At 38.8% G+C, this 16,541-nt stretch overlaps 1 protein-coding gene across 1 annotated transcript in view; it reads right to left on the bottom strand.

The window, feature by feature from the left end:
- pclob (piccolo presynaptic cytomatrix protein b) overlaps nucleotides 1–10,691 on the bottom strand; it is a 108,558-nt gene extending 97,867 nt beyond the window's left edge. The window contains exon 1 of the mRNA XM_079619989.1: nucleotides 10,461–10,691. The gene's annotated coding sequence lies outside the window, so the exon portion shown is untranslated. The remainder of the gene's footprint in view (nucleotides 1–10,460) is intronic.
- Nucleotides 10,692–16,541: the final 5,850 nt, after the last annotated feature.

The raw sequence follows: 16,541 nt of genomic DNA, 5'->3' as shown, positions 1-16,541 counted from the left end.
TTTAACGTTTTAAAAGCTTTTGGTATTGGTGATTCTTTCTTAAACATGGTCAAATTGCTGTATTCTGGTGCTGCTTGTATTGTTAAGGTGGGAGGTGGGCTAAGCCGGCCAATCCCAGTTTCAAGGGGTATCAGACAAGGTTGTCCTTTATCAGGGCAACTATATAGCATTGCTATTGAGCCTCTTCTTTTTAATTTACGTAAAACTTTGTCTGGTTTTATTGTTCCTGGTTTATCTCAGAGTTCAAGTATTACTGTAAGTGCTTATGCTGATGATGTGACGGTGTTTGTTAATCATGAAAAAGACATTACGGCCCTGGTTAATGCACTCAATGTGTATGAAAAGGCTTCATCTGCGAAATTGAACTGGGACAAAAGTGAAGCTTTTTGGGCAGGGCAGTTTACTGTTGAAAATCTTCCACAGTTGCCAGGAGGTCTTACATGGAAAAGAGAGGGGTTAAAGATTTTAGGTATTTATTTTGGGAGAAATGAGTCTGAAAAGTTAAATTGGGAGGGCTTAGAGGAAAGAGTGTGTACCCGATTGTCTCGCTGGAGATGGTTGCTGCCCCTGTTGTCCTACAGGGGAAGAGTTTTGGTCGCTAATAATTTAGTGGCTTCCACTCTTTGGCATAAACTGTGTGTACTGCAGCCGCCTACAGGACTAATCCAAAGCATTCAAAGGAGTTTGGTGACCTTTTTCTGGTCAGGACAACACTGGATTCGAGCAGCCGCTTTGTATCTTCCAGTACAAGAAGGTGGGCAGGGCTTGGTGGATATTAAGTCCAGGATAATGACTTTTCGGCTACAAACAGCCCAAAGACTCTTGTATAATGAAAACTCTGCCTGGATGGACACTGCAACAGCTCTTTTAAGGAGAGCGGGTGGAATGGGTTTTGACAAGCATTTGTTTTTGATGCAACTGCAAGAGAGGGAAATGGTGGATCTCCCCCCCTTTTATAGATCTGTGCTGGAGGCCTGGAAGGTTTTTACCGTATCGAGATCGTCTAATACACCTGCTGGTCGTTGGTTGTTGGAGGAACCTTTGTTTTTTAACTCCTTTTTATCTTCAAGACTGTTGTCATCTGAAAATGTTCGAGCACGACTGTTAGCGGCTGGGTGCAATAAGCTGGGACATATCCTGAGAAGTGATTTGCAAGTCTTGAGCCAAAGAAGTGGTGTGAAATCAATCCGTTTTTTACAACAGTGCATTGCAGAAATATTCAAGGACTTAAGCACAGATTATCAAGTGTTTTTGAAAGACCCAGATGTCCTAAATGAATGGGTAGAAGAAGGTTATGGTCATCTGTTTCCCTCAATCACTGTAAGCGCGGCTGTGGAAGACTGGGTGGAAGATGAAAGCTTTTTACTGACTCTGAAAACACCAGTCCTGGAGAGTTTTGATTCTGCTGGAAAGAAGTCTCTTTACTTGATATGTGTTAAAGTTTCCAACATGCAATTTTTGAATGGAGTTTCTTCAACAAGATGGACACAGTTCTTTGGATCTATTTTTTCTCCGAAAGGCAGCTGGCGTACCCTCTATAAATGTCCTATTGACAAGCGGACAGGTGACCTCCAGTGGAGGATTGTACATGGGGCAATAGCCACAAACAGGCATGTGGTACACCTCAATCCTAGTGTTGGGGTGGGCTGTCCTTTTTGTTCCGAGACAGAGTCAATTTTTCATCTCTTTGTGGAGTGTTCACGATTGGGTACTCTTTTTGATTTTTTAAGAAACTGTTTTTTGTCCCTGGGGGAAGATTTTTCTTTTCAATTGTTCATTTTCGGGCCAAAGTATGCATTTCAAAAGAAAAATGTGTTGGTTTTAATTAATTTTTTATCTGGCACTGCAAAATTGGCTATTTGGAAGACAAGGAAAAACAGACTGTTGGGGCGAAGGTCAATAAGCGTTGTGCCTATGTTTTTAGGTTTGGTAGCTTCTCGATTGAGGGTGGAGTATGCTTACTACAAGATGGTGGAATCGCTACCAAAGTTTATAGAATTATGGGGAATTAATGAAGTATTATGTACATTGTCTGATAATGATTTGGTTTTGAGGTTTTAAAGGAAAAAAGAAAAAAAAGAAAGTGTAATTTTTTTATCTATTTATTTTAAAAAAAAATCTATGTATTATGTGTATTTTTTTTTCTGTAATTTGTTTGTAATAGTAAGTCGATTGTAATAAAAGTGAACTTAATCCTCATCTCTCTCTCTCTCTCTCTCTCTCTCTCTCTCTCTCTCTCTCTCTCTCTCTCTCTCTCTCTCTCTCTCTCTCTCTCTCCTACTCACTCACATCCATCATCTCTCCGTTCTCAGGCAGCGAGAGAAGCCTGCTTTTCTCTGTCTGCATTATAGGTTTTTGCCTGGCAGAATCAGTTATGGTCCTGAGAGAATCTAATGTGCTCCACTCTAGTGCTAATGGTCAATCCATAAAAAACCATCAGTGCCGGCATGCCAGTACCATTACCTGAGTCTTGCTGCCCCATCCCTCTTCAGAATAGAGCTCTCAGCAATCCACAGACTTCAAATATGTCAGTAACATGGCCAATGTAAGATCTCTACTTTCCTACTGTCTCTAAAGCAGTGGTTCACAACTATGCAACGGGGGGAAAAAACTGGTTGTATTATAATTATAGCATGTCACAACAATTAGGATTATCAACTAAAAGAGAGGAGAAAACACTTTGCAAATATGTTCTTGTTGCTGTCAAAGGTTGTGTGTTCAATCAAACTTTACTGTATTTTTTACATAAATTCAGTTGCTGAAAATATGCTTTTACACAAAACAAATAAACAAATATGGTGCTGTAAGATCGCTACCGAAACCATTAGAGAATCACTTTGCTAAAGTATTTCAGAACTACCTGCCTTTTAACTTCCACAAAGTTTTTGGCTTTATCTTAAACCGCAAAAGAAGCAAAGATCCATACACATCTAATGAAGTGTTAATCTGTTCTTGAGCAATTATGCTTTCTCATGATATGCGTCAGCGTTTGAATTGAATTTTCAAAATGTTAAATTTAAAAAGGCCGGTACATAAAAACCAACAGCCTTCAATGTTTGCAGATCATGAGTGGCTATTACCACGTATACACACTGTTAAAGGCCAGACATTTCGCAAGTGCTCATCTTTTCAGGCTTCAAGCTAAGCCAAACTTGTACCTGTTCAAATCAAATCATTTTATTGACTCTTTCTTCGATCTCTCTCTTTTTTCCTTTCATCAAACATTTCTCTAAAATGTCTAGTTGCTCTAGTGGAAACCTGCTCATTCAGAAGCCTGAAAACCATGTTGGATTGAGGTCACATAAATCAGGAGTGCTTGGCTTACAGCCCAGGCGAGTTTTCTACAAGAAGCATTTCATTCAAGACCGTAGACCAAGCCTGTCACCCTGCAATGCGCTGAACAAGAGCAGTCTAAACAATCTGCCAAGAAGCTACATCACAGATTGCATCTATCCAGCATCTCTCTGGGGATTAAGCCCAAAACTAGAGCTGCCATTTACTCCTTTCCAATGTAAATTAATTCTCATCACTTTAGAATAAGCCCTCAATCATTCTGAGCTATGGTCTAGCAATGGTTTATGGAATAATCATACATCACCTCACCGTATGATGCAGAGTCAGATGCAATTAGGAGGAATGTCTATTCCAGCGAATTCAGCACGTCTAGAAACCATATCATTAATGGATTTCAACTGGTTGCCCAAGTTTAAGGATATAAAATTGGTAAGGAGAAAAAGGAATATAGTTCACCCAGACACCAGAGTTCAGAACTGAACTGAGAATGCATCCAATTAATGCAGTTCATTTGAATTAAAATTACAGTAGAAAACAGGATGCAGAAATGCAATTCAAATTGAAATTTAAGGAAGAAGAATAACATTTCTTTGAATTTCAGTTTATTTTATTTATAACGTCAAGACTTTTAAAACTTTAATTTTAAACAAGGCTTTGTCAAAGTTTGATGGTTTTTGAAGTTTGAAGGTACAATAGAAAGAACAATAAATAGAAGGATATTATGATCGATAGAACGATACATAGAACAATGTATAGAATGATAGATATAGAATGATTGACAGATGAATGATTGATAGATCAAAAGATAGAACAATAGACATTACCATATGCTAGAACGATAGATACTGTAGAATGATAGAACGATAGATAGAAAGATAGAACAATCACTTTTCATATTTTTGCCTAAATTATTCCTTCAATACAATTTTCTACATTAGCATGAGGTTAATGGTTTGTGTTGGTATAAAATATTTTCATAAATGATATAAAGGTGTTTTTAATTAGGTAGGTGGTGAGAGCCAGGAATCGTCTGGAAACATATGTTTTGTCAGAAATTAATTTGGCTCTAATGCAGTAATGTTAACGTAAACAAGAAATTCACCCCATATATCTATTCTGCCACTGGGCAGACAGAATTCTGCCATTGAAACACACAGATCAAGACAGCCAGAGAGAGAGAGAGAGTCACATTTCTCCAGAGCCTGTTCCTGCGAGTGAGCGTGTGTACGGTGAGTCGTGCATGTCCTCAGTCTCCCACTCGGCCTGCGCGTCATGTGTTGGGGGAGGGAGCATGGACGTGTGTGTGTGTGTGTTGTGCTGATTATGTGTTGCGTCATGCGTGGGGAAGCGTAAACACTAGGAAGCTGGAAACATTTTTCCTCTCCCACCATGTGTGGGTGGGTGGGTGTCTGTGTGGGTACACACGACAAGATTGGTCTGAATATTCCTCCAGACATTGTTACAGCACCATTCTCACCCTTCTGATTGCTCAGATGTCGTTCTTTCAAAGCTCAGGAGACTGAAAGTGTTTTTCATTTATGTTCCATAAAATAAAATAAATAAAAATCAAATACAAGAATCAATAGTATTTCAGTTAAAACAGATCAAACATGCATTTTAGTCTGGGACTTAAGCCTTGTCTGTGAAACCAGGGGTTAGAGTATCTGATTTGAACAGTATTTAAGAATTTTACTCGTACTGAATGTAGGCTCAAAGATGCGTCTAGTCCTCAACATGCTAGTGAAAACCAGAGAGGCGGTATTAAGATTAAGTGGCATGGCATCTTACGCACAGAAGCTATTGGCACATGCTGCTATGCTTAGTAGCACATTCGGTGGCACATCCGGTTCTTATTGGCATGTGCCAGTGGATAGTGGCATGTGGCACTAAAACTTGTCACATGTGCCGATGGATTGCGTCATGTGCCACCGACATTGTTGCGGAACATGTCGCCGTATGTTGTGGCACCTCCAATAGCCTAGTGACACATGTCGCTTTCTCCCGTGCATCATGTAAATGTTTTAACATACGCACTGAACAGCACTTTTTCCCCTCTGATTTGCATAGGATTGACAGTTCAGCTGTATCATTTGAAATTATAAAAAAATATATAGATAATATTTAGAAAGGTGACTCTACCAATCAGGTATTGTGATTATTGTGATACTATAGACACCTGCCATTCGAAAAATTCGAACCTGGACCTTGACACTGACTCTTCACAATGCAGAGTAATGTTGGTCTGTAGATATTATATTTAACTCGATGTCTATTATAATGAGGCTGTAGCAAGTCAAATACTTTATCAAAACATTCAGGCATCTTCAGAAACAATGCATGTTCACATTGTACTTTATTATTACATAATTCCATAACATTATTACTGCAATATTAAAGCAATATGAGAACCACTAACCACATATTAAAGGGCACTTTCAAGGCCTGAAATGTAGTAAAGACATCGTTAAAATAGTCCATGTAACCACAGTGGTTCAACCTTAATGTTATGAAGAATACTTTTTGAGCGCAAAAAAAACAAGAGTAACTTCTTTATTCAACAACTTGTCGACGCATGCGTGTGGTGTTGACACAGGAGCCGGCCAATACTGAGCAGCCGGTCTAACGTAGAACCCGGAAGCGCTGTGTTTACAACGTGAACAGCGTCAGAGACGGACACGGAAGAGAGGACACTTTTGTTTAGTTTTTTTCCGCACAAACGGTATTCTCGTCGGTATTGAACCACTAGTTACATGGACTGTTTTAACCCTAACGGGTTTGGAATGACATGAGGGTGAATAATTAATGACATAATTAAAATTTTGGGGTGAACTAACCCTTTAAAGTCCCCATGAAATCAAAATTTTAGTTTTTTTTTTTTTTTGCTTTTATGAATATGATAGCCTTAAGGTTATCTACAAGCTAGTGTGCTCCAAAACAATGACACAATTTGCATTTAGAAGATATAAGCAATCAAAACGTACTGTCTCTCACTTCCGCCAATATGGATCAATGATTTTGATGACATCACCCTGCACTTCATCCTCTCATCAGATTTTCTCTTCTATCAAATGCTCTCTAGAATCTAAAGCATCCCCCCACCCCCCACATTATAAACAGACAAGCTACGGCTAAAATCGGTCACTTGTTCACACAATTACTATTTTCTACATGGTGAAAGGCACATGATGCACAATATTGGGGACAGAGAACGATTCAGACAGTGTAGATATGCTTTCCATTGGGGCGAATTAAGTCTGGTTTTACGTTAGCACCACGGTTAGCAAACCGCCACAGCATGCACAGGGCGGATCATATGCGTGGGTCGCCGCAGACCACAAAACGGATCAGACCCATTTGAATTCTACCCAGAATGCTATATTTTAAAGCGATGTAGGAGGAGAAACGGTTAGACAGACTAGGCTTTAGAAACAGCACTGACGAGTAGAAGTGATAACACTGGCGCCATGCACCATAAATTACACACTTTTCAAAGTACACATCCTCAGCATGATTATGTTCACTGTTTTGCTTTAGTAACAGTTTCATATTAAAGGGCACCTATTATGACATTTAAAATGTTCCTAATGTTGTTTAGGGAGTCCCCAACAACAGTTTTACATGCATGCAATGTCAAAAAACACTTTTGTTTTCGTATAATATGCATTTATTTTTACCTGATTTGCTCACCGACTCCCAAATGATTCGTTCAACGACTCATTTTTCCAAACCCCTCCTTTGCGCGACGCTAATCTGCGATTGGTCAGCTGACCCAGCAGTGTTTACAGAGATAATATTTATTGTTTAACACGGAGTACAATGATGCTTTTATCAATTAAATCGTGTTATAATAATGATTATAGTCCACTGCTTTAGTTTGTAGTAAAAAACTAAAAATAAGATAAAGAATGTAATGTTATGTTAGCGAGCATAGCCCAGAGTTCATATTGTAAAAGCACAATCAGTCATTGTTTGCGTTAGCCCGATGCATAAACATAACGTTTTTACAACAAAAAAAATGCAGTTACGTTACTACGTACGAGGTATTACTCTAATTCTTTAAGACAACTCCGAAAACAACGACAAACACTTCACATATCTCAATACAATTGCCATTGAAGACCTAGAAGCTAAACGGTGCTTACACAACAAACAAAATAATAATTAAGCATGCTACATAAAACATAAAAGCGAGGAAGCTGATGCAAATACACTTAGAAATGAACCTTCCTTCAATATCAGTCGGCTCGCGAATCCAAGTTTGATTGCATTTAAAAAGCAATCGTCTTCAAAATGGCACGAACAAAGCACAAGGCTCGGACTATACTTCTGTGGTATAGTTATATGAATTGTAGCCACTTAAGGCCTTTTTATGCTTCTGCGTCGAATCGAGGGCGTACCCCCGCAGACCCTTCTGCGTCGACGCGAACCCCTCTCCGCCCCCTCCGCCGTAGCTCGACGTGCACCTCCAAAAAATTTTAACTACGCGTCGAGGCGACGCAGACCACAAGGGCTGTGATACCGCCCCCCTAGCGTTCTCGCGGTGAAATGCACCGCGATGCAACACAACCCGACGCAGAACCATAAAACGGCCATGACGCCGTAGGAGTAACGGCGTAGCTACGGCGTGGAGTTGACGCAGAAGCATAAAACAGGCTTTAGTCTTCAAATGCTCCTCCTTGGGCAGATGAAAAAAGTTGGCTTTTGAGTCGCACTTCAGAACACAGCGTCTCGTCGCCATGATATTTTCCCTGGCCTTGGAGCGCAATAAGTGGGCGTGTCGTATTCAAATAACTTGACAAGTTGACGTCATCTAGTCAGAGAGAAAGCTTCGGTCTTCTAACGATTCATAAAAATGACTCCGAGTCGACTCTTACTTTTGAAAGACAATAACTTTATATACGGTGCACTTTCATATTTCAAACTTTGCAGGATGTTTTTGTTCACTTAGATCTATGTTACACACTACATGAAAGGTAAATTTCTAAATTCCATAATAGGTGCCCTTTAAATCCAAACTCTGGGCGAACTGATACGAACGAAATGCTATTGGCTATTTTTTTTTTTAATAGGAGAAGCTGCTCTATATGTCCCACCCTTTCTTCCTGTTTCATTGGAAATTCTGTCAACACATTGAATAATGCTGCATATATATTTCAAGGCACATCAGTGGGCCTTTAAGTAAATAGTCACAGCCTACTTGTATTGTATGTGCTGGTTTCGGCCTCTTTACTGGCTGCAGCCATGTCCTCATTTCATATATTCAACAACTACTGTACCTGCTAATGCACTCACATTCACGTAAAGTAGCCTTTTTGACAAGTTTGGGTGAGTAAAGGCAAAACACACAAGATATGAATTGGAGTACAGAGCGCATATGCTTATTCAAAAATAAAGTCAAGTAGAGAGTAATGTTGCTAATATCTTCATACTCAGTCAAAGAGCAAAGTAGCCAAAAAGATACTTACGTAAGTAGGATATAGCAACTAGCTTACATTTACTCTACTTTACACCACTGCATACATATGCAGTGTTTTCCAGATAATATTTTATTTATTTGCTTTAGTAAAATGACAATATAAAAGCTAATCGCTTAATTTAGGACAACGTTAATTTAAACGTCTTTATAATATTACATTCATATTTTTCTCACACCGTATAATATAGCTATTCGTACGTATTTATGTTGTAAGAAAAGTGTTTATTGAAGCATGCCTCTGGACAATGTAGCTCTTCTGTTTGTTTGTTTGTTTGTTTGTGTGTGTGTGTGTGTGTGTGTGTGTGTGTGTGTGTGTGTGTGTGTGTGTGTGTGTGTGTGTGTGTGTGTGTGTGTGTGTGTGTGTGTGTGTGTGTGTGTGTGTGTGTGTGTGTGTGTGTGTGTGTGTGTGTGTGTGCTTTTGTTTATATTACATTGTGGGAACCAAATGTCCCCACAAGGATAGTAAAACCTGAAATCACCTCCATTGTGGGGACAAGCCAGCGGTCCCCATGAGGGGAATGGGTTAATAAACATACTAAATTATATTTTTTTGAAAATGTAAAAATGCAGAATGTCTCCTGTGATGGGTAGGTTTAGGGATAGGGGCAGTGTAAGGGGATATACAGTTTGTACAGTATAAAAACCATTACGCCTATGGAATGTCCTCACAAGGGTAGCAAAACACCCTTGTGTGTGTGTGTGTGTGTGTGTGTGTGTGTGTGTGTGTGTGTGTGTGTGTGTGTGTGTGTGTGTGTGTGTGTGTGTGTGTGTGTGTGTGTGTGTGTGTGTGTGTGTGTGTGTGTTTGTTTGTTTGTTTGTTTGTTTGTTTGATTGATGTCTGGGGATGTTGGAGCAAGTCTTCGCTCCCGCTTTCGGTAAGCTCTGCTGCTTCACTGGCCCTGACATGTTATTCCATCAAGCATGCCTAAACCTTTTGACATTTTTCATGTCCTCAAACAAACTTTCTCTCTTTCAGCCTCTTTAGGTGTCTCAGCTTCTCATGCGAAAAACAAACATAGTTATAGAAAAGGATGCAAGCATGCGCTATCACTGCAAAAAATATACATGTACAAAAACATGAGGACACAAACAGATGGACAAGCTAAACAAGCTGACGTTGACAAATACACATTCACAAGTGCACTCATCACACAAGGTGTTGGATATTCTTGCTTTGTCTCAGCAGTATATATTAATGATATATGAGTATATTTGAAGCACACATGCTGGTATTATTAATTGGATGTTATAATCTACTATAATATACACACACACACACACACACACACGCACGCACACACACACACAACCAAAGGAAAACATGCACACAAACCTCTCTGCATGTGGAGTACAGCAGAGGGTCAGGCTGTAATCAATACTGTAACTTGATCACACACTGTTCGCCAGTTTCATTAAATTTAAATATCTGCCTCAGAGAGGAAGAAGATGGACTGGGTTGTCGAGCTAGAAAAACAAATAGCTTGACAGCTAGTTCACAGTGGTCAACCAACCCCCATCCTCCATCATAGCATCATTTCATATCTGCAAGCCAAGCATGATGTAAAGCTTGCATGTATGAAAGTGTATGGTTGAATATAATCTTGAAGCCAAAAACATACTCAGTCTAGCAAAAAAAATTAAAAACTTTTCTATATTAATAATAAAAAAATACATAATTGCAACTACTTACCCAATTTTAGCCCCGACAAATTAAGGTTACAAATAACCCAAGTCCAGTGTGTTTAATGGCGTTAAATAAGCGTTTACATCCACAGTACATCAGCGTATCCCCTTGTCATCCATATTCACAGGCAGCTACTGCACTGCTGCCACTAACTCTGATTTTCCCCACCACTGACCATCATCAACTATCAGCCTAAAAATACTCTTAAAGCGGCAGCATCTCTCTCTGTATCCTGGCACTCTTTGGACACCCATCCAGCTGACTAGGGACTGCCCTAATCTCCTCCTGCTCATACAGACCAATCAGGAGCAGGCAGGAAGTCAGTAGTGATGTCTAGTGAGAGAGCAGGAGAGAGAGAGAGAGAGAGAGAGAGAGAGAGAGAGAGAGAGAGAGAGAGAGAGAGAGAGAGAGAGAGAGGCAGCTGTGGATAATAGATATAGAGGGAGCATAGACAAGAATCAGCAGGAGATTATGTACTTAAAAGATCCTGCCTGGTATATGAAGGTTTTGAGGATGGCGTGGGTGGGTTTTTACCATTACTGGTTCAGCTTATGTTACAGAAAGCGCTATACACTGCAACTGCTTTACATGTGATTATATAATACTGTTGTATATATTGTATTGTATTGTATTGTATTGTATTGTATTGTATTGTATACAACGGGGCAGTCGAATGCTTCAATCTGATTGGTTGGTCTTGACCGCATTACATGTTCATATCCCTTCGCCAAATGATTTTATTTATTTCAAAGGTCCTTACAGCCTACAACAGCAAAAGAACCAAAACCCACAACAACACTGACAAAGCAGGTAAATATAGAAAACAATAGGATAAAAACTATGAAGTTTCATGTTTTTCCCCCCACAAATTTATGTTTTATTATGTACGGAAAGCACATACTCTCTTTCTCTCTTGAATTTCTAATAATTCAACAGTCCTTCGTCAATTATTCCATACATTATTGTATTATATTATACAGACATCCAAGATAGATAGATAGATAGATAGTAAAACATTTATAGCTACATGCACCATTGACATTCTCTGAATAAATGAATGAGATAAATCACGGAGCGAATGGATGTTTAAACCATGAAGGCTTGACTGACATGGCTTGTTGTTGATGAGTTTTTAGGTGAGGTGCTTACCGAAGCTGCATTTTCCTGACACATGCTGTCCTTGATGGAGTAATGCAATAGCAAGGTCTAGACACTAAGCACTGTATAATTGACGAAGTGTAAAACAAGATGGGGATAAAACCTACCTCAAAAGTCTTGCCCTCGACTCTCAATGTTGTTTTAATGAGTCACACTCTCTCCAGACCTCAGGCATATCATTTAGTAACTGTTTGCTTTTGGGAACAATGTGGATACAGACCCCAACATGTCTTCAAGCTGAAAGCAAACATTCAGAGACCATCTGCTGCACTGTGCGCTTGATATTTGAATGATCCAATATGGTTACAAATCAAAAGTTATTGGGATTTCATTATTGCTTTATATCAAACAAAATGATTTATGCGCAATTACAATGCTAGGGAAGTGAGTTATAGCTTTTATGCAACTAAATTAACTCTCATGGGCTGTTGCTGACCATTAGAATATATTCCCAGAATATGCCAATCAATGACTAGAAGATAACCTTAATTCATCAACTAACCATTCAGAAATGTCCTGTTGCATTCTACATGTTGTCACTTCTTCTTGAGTCTCTCCATTATTGTCGGACTTTGGTTTGAACATAAACAAGATAAGGTAAAAGGACACAAGCTCTTGAAGCTCCGCCTCTGTGCCTGGAGAAGCAGCGCATTTGCATTTAAAGGGACAGACACAAAAACGGTGTGTTTTTGCTCACCCTCAAAAAGTGACAATTTTAACATGCTATATAAGAATATCTGTGGGGTATTTTGAGCTAAAACTTCACATACACACTCTGGGGACATCAAAGACTTATTTTACATCTTGTGAAAAGGGCATTATACCACCCCTTTAAGACTACGTTAATACTCTCTTTGCATGTGAAATAAATTGTAGTGCATACTTACTGTAAAGGTTGTGGGTTTGCTGTTGAGTCCAGTGTAGTTGGTACTTCAGCGTCTTAATAACAGTATTTTCGAAAGGTCTGCATCAAATTAATCTGACCTGAAATATGCCACAAAAACTTTTTGGGCCAGACTGAAATGATCAAGGACTTTTAACCATAATTTAATGATAATAATAATAATCAAAACTTCAGACATTTATGCAGCGCTGAAAAGACTTTGTTGATGCTCAAATATGGGTGTTGATGCTTAAATATGGGTGATCAAGTGTTTATGCGTTCACAATGATATTCGCTTTGCAGCTTAGTCTCTGTAAACAATTTTTGGACTGGAGGGGAATTTCTCAGCATGCTATTATTATTTTTATATATTTTAAGGGACTTCAAACTGCACATAGAATGTTCAAATGAAAATGCAAAGCATTTTTTAGTGGTGCAGCACTAAGATGATGCTTAGAGGTTCATAATTGTTCCCTCTCTATGATTTGGAATAACAAAGGCAGGTGCGCCGTAATGACACTGTTCCCAGCATATGGAGTGCCGTGTTAACATCTGCACTGCTGAACGCTTTTATGTGACAGGGCTGACAACTGCAGCCATCACGAAGAACAAATGAGTGAACAATCATGCTGGATTCAGAGTTAGCTATAAACTCCAAAACCATCAGAAACACATACTGTACGTGCCTCTTCGGAGAGCAGCATTGCCAAAATGAATAAAACATTTTGTTTTACAATTGGTTTGCCCCTTTAATTCACTATAAAAATTGCATAGCCGTTAACATTAGCGTTCTGACACATTTTAGCTGTGATTGAACTATTAATAAAAAATACCATAAAATACCAAACAATCAGTGTTAGCACAAACATTTAATTTTACTAAAACAACATACCATCAGACTTTTTGATGACACATTAACAACACAGGCTCATTTGGAAATATGTGCCTTGATATGTGTAATACCTATCAAATACATGACATCTCTTCAAAATGATATTACGCAGTTTCTTGCAATTTTTGCGACATTTTCAAAGTGAAATGTCCAGTGAGTAAAAATTATGTACCACCTACTCTAAATCTAACCAATATAGATAACAAAAGCAAACGCAAGATAAAAATGCGCTTTTTGACTCGTGGATGTCACTTTTTGAAAGTGCAATGCTGTATGAGGTGAGGTACTGAGCAAGTTTACTCTGTCAGGATAGAAAAGCCATACATGGAGCTCAAATAATGTGTTAATGGTAAAAGCGTTTTAAGCTCAGGACATAGTATTGTGCAAGGAACCATAAAAAAATAAGTCTTTCTTAATTGATAATCTGCCCCTGTAATCAAAATTGTGAAATGAATACAAATTGTTGGTATAGAGTTCATTTCAGTTGGAAAGTGAAGAGGCACATTTCCCCAATGGTTGCTAATGAATGTCCTTGGCCTTCTCGTCGCATCTCAACGCAGCTGAACTCGATGACCTTGAGTTTCATGTCCCGGTTGTTGTGGAAGAGAACACAGAAGAAAAATAGCATCACTTTTCAGGTGTAACTTTCATGACCAGGGGAGAAGTTATACTTCAATATCACCTTCACTGGCTCTGCATGCCCACGGGGGTGTAAAGTTAGGGAGGTTACTGTAATCCAGTGCTACACTGAGAGATCGAGTCTCTTCTCAAATATTTATGGGCCGTCACTGCCACACAGCTGTTGCCGCTGCTACTGTCCAAACACACGCTATCTGGCCCGTGGTCAATGAGAGCCTGCCTGTCACTCACAACATTGATGCTATCACATAATACAGCAATAAAAATAAACATTACATTCGTCACTTCAGCAGCTTTCCGAGGGACAAGGTCTGTGTATGAATGACACATGTTGGGTTAGCTGAATTTATGAGGGCACCTGTTAGAACGGAAATAAATGCAATGAGAATAGTGCCATTGACTTCTATGATTCAACTGTCAGATGTGGTGATGTAAGACTGCAAATGAGCCATATATTCTAACACAGAATACAACCTCTCATGTTAGATGACTGAAGCTGAAGTAATGAGACACTCTGTCCCTTGCACAAACTCAATTTGCTCAGGGCGCACACATCTTAGCCAAACACTTTTCATCACTTGTATCACTTGATATCTGACACTCACGGATTAAAGCTTTAGAGCTTGAGCTGACCAACGGGAGGGTTGTAAGAGATTATGTAAAAACACAGTAGGTCTTGTTCTCTAATCGTGAGCATAGATTTATGCATAAAACCTGTGCAATTATTTCCATGCAGAAATCATGAGTAATCATGAGCAAATTTTGAAACAAATTTAAATATATAAAGTGTAATGTAAAACAAAGTTGTTTTTATTATATATATATATATATATATATATATATATATATATATATATATATATGTGTGTGTGTGTGTGTGTGTGTGTGTGTGTGTGTGTGTGTGTGTGTGTGTGTGTGTGTGTGTGTGTGTGTATATACAGTATACTATATTATTTCATATTATATAGGCTATATTTTTTTTAAATCCTTATAAACACACGCAAAAAAAGAAAAAAAAATCAGCACACCTTGTGTGTGAGATACTTGTCAACATTATTAGAGAATGAGACCCGATGTCTTGCTGACATTGTCCAATTTCAACTGTAATTGTGATTTACGGCATGGTGTGTCGAGGTGTACAAGCCATGCAGATCTAAAAGTCAATTATATTGATTTCAAAATAAATATTTCCTGCGGTGTGTCTCTTCTTGTATATTTTGAGCTGTCAGCATGTGTTTGCTGCCCGAGTAACAGATGTCATGTTTTTACAGAGCAAGGGTGGTCATTATGTAATGTGCGTACACGAGTAGGCCTATATGTGAGATTACAGAGCGGATATGAAGACGTGAATACCCAAATGGAGGGTTATAACTCTCAGATTAAACACATTCCATCCGGACAGTGTTGGATAAGCTCTTCATATTTTACAGAGTGAAACAGAACGGGTCTGTTGAGACACACCAATTTTGGTATTCTAGGGGATGCCATTTAATCCTGCAAGGGTAAAGGTGCTTGTCCTTCTATTTGAACACCACTGGTTTTGTCCCATTACATTTTAATATCAACATTTCAGGACTGACTGATGTCAGAAATGGCCAACAAATGTTCTTTCTCACTTTTTCATTAAAGCCCTGGAATGCTCTGAACTCACCAGTCAATGTCACAATATTCTCACCAGGATAAAGATCATCAAATCAAAGCAAAACTAGTCCAAAACTAAAACTCAAAATACTGCTTACAAAGCAAATACAATGTCCTTAGATTAAAGAAGCAGTCTTCGAAAACATTGATAAAAACTGACCCTGATAAACCGTCATCATTGCCAAGTATCTTGTCATGTCAAATGGTCAACCTCAAAAATAAGGCCATGGCATACTTTAAAAGTAGCCAATAATTATGTGGGAAACCCTCAGACTTGGCAACACTGCACTTCATGACCCACTAAACACATTGGCATTACACTTTCTCCATTGATGTCCCACAGGAATCTGTTTTCGGCCCCTTAATATTCTATCCACCAAATTACTCCTTTCTTTCAAATGCATGCCTTCATTTTTCTTTGATGTGCTGACAGCATGCAACTGTATTCAAATAAACCAGTTTTATATCCATTTTTATGAGGTCAGTCTGTCTCTACGACATATATGACATATATACCGGTACTGTATATATATATATATGTCTAAAAACTATATTTTTGCTGTATGGAAGGAATTTTAGCATCCTTTTTGCCAAATTAAGGTTTTGTAGTACATGATTTGTATCCATAATAAATGTCAGTCCTCTCTTTTTTCAGGGCTGATGAATCATCAAACTAGTCCTCTGCTTTACATTTCTATCTCTTCTGTCTATTTTGGTGCCACTACCTCTCCTCTCCATCTCTCTGAGTCAGTGTCTGTGTGCTCACGCTGAGCTGTAGTGGGTGAAGTGTCACACAGGCAGATGAATTGTGGGTATTACTTCCACTCCCTCGCTGTCCTCCTCCATAACTCTGCTCCAGGCTGTGTGAGTAAAG

The sequence above is a fragment of the Phoxinus phoxinus genome (genome assembly GCF_949152265.1).
Source record: "Phoxinus phoxinus genome assembly, chromosome: 8".
NCBI lineage: Eukaryota > Metazoa > Chordata > Actinopteri > Cypriniformes > Leuciscidae > Phoxinus > Phoxinus phoxinus.
The sequence above is the reverse complement of the archived record's forward strand: the minus strand, read 5'-3'. Positions and strand labels throughout refer to the sequence as shown.